The following is a 6077-nucleotide window of genomic DNA, read 5'->3' as shown; positions in this document are numbered from 1 at the left end:
GATAGCTGTACTAGCTGGTAATAGTACTTGAACATCTTGAAAACAGCGGAAACGAACAAAAGAAGGAGGGGGATACATCACAGCGCTGTGGTGTGTGCCCCTTCTTTTGTTCGTGTCGTTACTGCGCTGTTTTCAAGATGTCCATGTCCAGTATTTATTGCTACGTCACTCATAGTGCTTAAAGGGCCCCTAGACAACCACTGAAAATACAACGAACGAGCACGTTACGCTCTCCTGGCGTTTCCCGTCTTTTCAGCGCGATTCGCGTTGCCGGCAGTCTGTTCACGTGACGTCATGAAGAAATAAGCTCTCCATTGGTACATATAAGATATAATCAGCTGTTGTCTCATACCCTGCTTTTTCATGCACTCGCACGCCCGTTCTGCCTTGTCGCGCATGACTGCAATGCAATGAATGCAATAGCAACAAATTGAAGCGTTACACGAAGTGAGGCTGGCATCTGTTTTGTATCCGATCTCGCGTAGCTACAAAACGCTGGTGTAAGAGAATACGGCCGCTCCAGGGAGAGATGCTCTCGGCATAGTCACTTTGCGTTGAGAGCGCAGCACGTAGAAGGGTATACGAGCCGCCCGCTGTGATGGCTTTCGAGATGGCGCGCGCGCCAGCGATCGCGACCGCGCGCCTACATTCAATGTTCAAAGGGGCTGCTCGTGCGACAAACCCTCCCGCCCCCCACCTCGCATCTTTTAGGGGCGAAGCTCCTTAAGGCGGCACCCGTTCGTCCCGTCGTAGTGCGTAACCAGTCGTAACGCTAGTACCAGATCTTGACCTCCAAGGTGGTGCCGGTGGGAGATTTTTCCTGTGCGTTGTTGAACAATAAAAAATTTGCAGCGTGCGCGTTAACTAAAAGCCGAATTCTTCTGTCTCTCATTCCCCATTAGCAGCCATTGGCATGTTCCAGTAGGAAACGTTAGTAGAAGTTGAAGTGTAAGTGTTAGCTAAAAGCCGACTTCTTCTGTCTCTCATTCCCATCAGCAGCCATTGTTTACCTCCAAGGTAGTGCCTGGTGAGATTTCTCCTGTGCGTGATTAAACAATAAAAATTTTGTTCAAAACGCCGTTGATTGATGAAATAAACCAACGAAAGACGCCAGATGTTTTCTAAAAGCAAAACGAAAGAATGCCAGATGTTTCTAAAGCAAAACGAAAAGACGCCAGCTGCTTAACGAAAGACGCCAGATGTTTTCTAAAGCAATGATTTTCTAAACAATGAAAATTCACAGCGTACATGTAAAATTAAAGTGAGCTGCAAGTCGTCATAACTCATCGAACCTTTAGTATAAACGCGCCCGATCTCACGTCGGTGATGATGTACTGGGCAGAATTCACGGAAGATTCACGGTTTACCGATGAACCTCCGCAGCTTCGCCCACTCATCATCATTCACTCCGTGGATATGCTGTCATTTTTTTTCATGGTCGTTAAAGACGGTCGGGTCCTTTCCTGTCTGCTTCGACGGCAGGCATCCCGGGCAGGGTGATGTTATCACATGCACCCTCCGAGCGACGCAAATGGGCCGGCTCATTTGATCTCTGCTTCGGCCGCGTTCGTCGCCCCCGCTCGCGCGCGGTAGAACATACAATGCGCTGGGGGATCTTATCAATTCGGACTTCATACGGGAAGGACATGACGGCGATGGCAACGGCGATGGCAAAAACCCGCCGAGACTGTCCATATAATTGCTATCGCAATAAAAGCGTGTAGCCAAAAAGCGCTAAATCTATATAGGCTCAACGCTTAGTGCTGGCATTGCCCCCGTGCTTTATGAAAAAATAAGTGGCGAGGATGAGATTGCGCCTGTAGGAACGGTAATGAAGGAGAGAAAGAAACCGCTCTCCTTTCAACTCGGAGTGGTTTAGCGGCGCGAATTCCTTTCCATTCGAATTCATACCCGTTACCTGCCAAATAAACTTGTTAGAATTGTATGTTTGTTACGGCTTTAAATGGCTTAAAAAGGGGGCTCTGTCAGACTTTAAACTAGTTGGTTCTAAATTATCGTGAAACATAACCTTTTTTTGCGCCATTAAACTTTCAACATTTTCGTTGCGCCTGTTTGATGTGCAAGCTTAGTGAAATAACCAAGCTAGACTTGATTGATTGATTGATTGATTGATTGATTGATTGATTGATTGATTGATTGATTGATTGATTGATTGATTGATTGATTGATTGATTGATTGATTGATTGATTGATTGATTGATTGATTGATTTGAATTTTCATTCCGAACTTACGCAAGGGCCATCCGCAGCCAAAGAAAAGAAAGAACGCTTCGCGTTTTAAAAGGAACCCTACGGAGAGTTACAACAGACCGACGAAATAAATCGCCCATGGGCTGATTAGCCAACGCCTGCCCTCGCTTCTGCTGGCTACAGCGGGGCGGAAGCAATTCGCTCAAGAGCATGTTACTGCACCGTCGCCATTTGTCGTCTCGACGGTTCCAACGTCAGGCGCTATACGCTCGAATTACGCTTTTTCCTGCTGTTTTCTTTTCTTTCTTAGATTTGCCAACAGTGTATAGCAGCGCGAAAGGAAAGGGAGGCGCAAGACAAACGTGTTTCCCTGAGCTCTGCCTTTGTTTCCTAGCGCTCCCTGTGGTTCCGCGAGGAACGCCTGTGCGGGTTTCTTCGTATCGGGTTCCGCTCCAGTGAAGCCTGAGGCGTTGCACGGCAGGGAGCCCCTTTGTTGTCTCCTTTGGCATAGTACGCCGTCGGTAGATTGGGCTCATTAAGTACATTTATTCTTGCGCTTACAGTAATGCGAGCCATTCAGGGCTGGCAGCGATACCGGTAAAAAAAAAGTTATATTTACTATATATCTGTCTCACATAACGATTACTTCTATTTAACGATGAATTCTCCGCCTCGCGGAGGATAAATGTCCAGTGTGGACGGGGATCATTTATCATGCGGAAATTGGGAAAGCTTTGGTAAATAGAAAAAAAAAAGCGATGAAGTTGTAGAAGCGCAGCGAACAAAAAGAAAACATAATCTTTTAATATCCTTCTTTTGTAAAACGCGGTTAACGATACTTCTCCCATTAAGCGCTATCATGCTTTGCGGATAAGCAACCCTTCATACATTCGTGACCACTCGTCTGTGCATCAGTAAGATAAATCATAGAATGTATTTTTGTAGCAGTCGTACGTCTGTCGACGTATACACTTTGGTTGTTTCTATCTATCTATCTATCTATCTATCTATCTATCTATCTATCTATCTATCTATCTATCTATCTATCTATCTATCTATCTATCTATCTATCTATCTATCTATCTATCTATCTATCTATCTATCTATCCATCTATCTATCTATCTATCTATCTATCTATCTATCTATCTATCTATCTATCTATCTATCTATCTATCTATCTATCTATCTATCTATCTATCTATCTATCTATCTATCTATCTATCTATCTATCTATCAACTTGTAATATAACAAAGCGGCATAGCAAGGGATCAGTGTATGACGAACACGATTCACTGGTCATGACATGAATACGCAAAACGCCTGTCGCGCACGTCATAAAATTCTTTCCCTCAGTCACGTGTGGCCTATACCCGCATACCATAGTTCATCTTATGCGCGTATTTGCCACAGGTGATTTACAGTCTCAATCAACACATTAAAGGCGAACATACACATTGAAACGTAAGGCAAGTGAGGGAGCTGAAGACAGAACACCCCTGGAAGACGCTTGACTACCATCTACTCGTCCACGTGGTGCACCAGAATGACGCAGTGTTCTCTTCATTTCATATGCAGCTGGGCGATGGCCTCATGCTGACCAAGGATGACGTCAGATCGATTGATAAACGCTTTGTGACACATGAAGAAGCCACCGCTAAGTGCCCTGACGGCATACGGCTAGGTTACAGCAATGTGGAGGTCGACCGCTATAACGCGCGTCGCCTCGACGCTGCGGACAACGTGTTATGTCATTGCGCATGCGATAACATAACTGGCTATAAGAACGAGCAGGTAGACAGGGATGCCTAGGCCAAGGTGGCCGACGTGAACGCGAGCGACATGGGTAGCCTGCCCGCCTCAATTTACCTGAGCATCGGCAAGCCGTACATGATCACGGCTAGCATCGACGTAAGCGACGGCCTCGTTAATGGAAACGTGGGCACCTTGTGGTACGTCAAGCGTGACGAACACGGCAACCTCTTGCGACAGTGGTTTGAATTTCCAACGTCTACGGTAGGCAATGTCGTTCCAGCCAGGACGAATCACATCACTACCGCACACCCTCAATAGAATTGAAATGAGTGCCCGTGAGACTGCGAACCACCACAACCACGACATACACCAGAAAAATATCTCGTGTATGGGGGCACAGTTTCCCTTTGCGCAAGCAAACGCCATAAATATATATGTCACAAAGGTTATAGATTTCAAAACAGGAGAAAGTGCCTCAGATCAGGCTGGCCGACGTTTCGATAGGGGACCTATCTTTGTCAAAGGCGCCTTGTCATCTCTGGCGTGTTAGTTTTATGGGGTTAGTGATGACGTCATGTCCAGCGGCGGCGCGTCTGTTGCTGTTGGTAATTTCTGCCTGGAAAGAGAGAAACTCGAAAGCAGAGGAGTGTAGCCCTTGCTACATTTCAAGAGAGTTTGCAAACACGTTCGGGTCTGCCATGTCAGAGTTAAAGGTAGCTGCAAGAAAAAAAAAAGGGGGGGGGGCGGGTACAACCAAGCGAGAGGGCGAGTGCAGCCATCACAAAGAGCTGCAGAAGGTGATGAGGAAGGAAACTACAGGCGGGGAGAAAAACCGGGCGGCTTACGTTTAAATGTCCGCCAAGGAGATGCAGAAGGTGGTGGGGAAGGCAGCTACAGACGACAAAAAAAAAAAAGGTACTCGCCTGCCTGCTTTAAGTGATATTGAAAGGGTTGCCTGAAAAGCAAGCTCCTGCTTAATGGGTGAAGTAATTGGCTGGCATATGCATCCAGTGTCGTCGGTGGCTTCCAAAAATTGGGCGCCCGTCAAAGTTCAAACAGCTCCCAAACCGGAACGCGCGGACACACGCCGATCCACCCGCACTAAGACAAACAAGTGACAAACCCTTGAAATCACTACTCCCCAGACACGCCGCATTGAATTTTTACAAGCTAGAAAACTAACCCAAAAACTCACCAACTACACCTGCCACCTCAACACGTACAAGCACTGCATAAAGAACAACACAATTCCCAAAGGACTAAAACTGAAAGCGACACCCGCGTTAGGTACTCTCTCCACCCAATATCAAGATAACTGGCAAACAGCACTAGACAACGCTTCATTTTCTCTCTTAAATATACTCAAGAGCCACTGCATAGAGCAAATTGAAGAATTTTCCCAAAAACTCGAGAACATAATTCTAACAACCGAAGAAAAAAGGGACCTAGAACAATATAAATTGAGGCAAAAGCAGAATAAGAAAATGATTTCCAATCAAGGAACACCCTCTCGAACAACCACCCTAGTCCCGCTAACAACTGACAGTACAAACAGAGAAATACACAAGCACAGCTAACATCACCCAAATAGAGCAGTCCAATGTTGTAGACATTTCAAGTACATTAAGCCTAGAGGAAACAAGGGTCCTTAGCAAGGGCCTAAACTTTTGTCCAACCAACAACACAATAGATGAATTCGAACTCCACAGAGACCTCACAGAATTTTCACGAAGAATGCGCATTAGACACTTTTTTGCAGATAACGATGGAGCAGAAACAGGTACTACAACGCTCAGGGCTCAGTCTACTTGGACTCCCGAACCAGAACAGGCAATTGAACTCGACTTATATCTTAAAGCTATCACTACAGAAATCATTAATCAATCGAAATCATCTAAAAAGCCTAGGAACATGACTTATTCGGAGAGTCGCATCATCTCTAACCTCAAGTCGCGCGAAGACATTATCATCAAGGAAGCCGATAAGGGAGGAAGCATAGTCATTTGGCCAACACAGAAGTACAAGCACGAGGCTTACAGACAACTCAATAACCCAGAACACTACCGCAAACTAGACAACGATCCAACAGAACAATACACACTCACAATCACT

The sequence above is a fragment of the Rhipicephalus sanguineus genome, chromosome 5 (assembly GCF_013339695.2).
Source record: "Rhipicephalus sanguineus isolate Rsan-2018 chromosome 5, BIME_Rsan_1.4, whole genome shotgun sequence".
Classification (NCBI taxonomy): Eukaryota; Metazoa; Arthropoda; class Arachnida; order Ixodida; family Ixodidae; genus Rhipicephalus; species Rhipicephalus sanguineus.
This window is presented reverse-complemented; position numbering follows the sequence as displayed.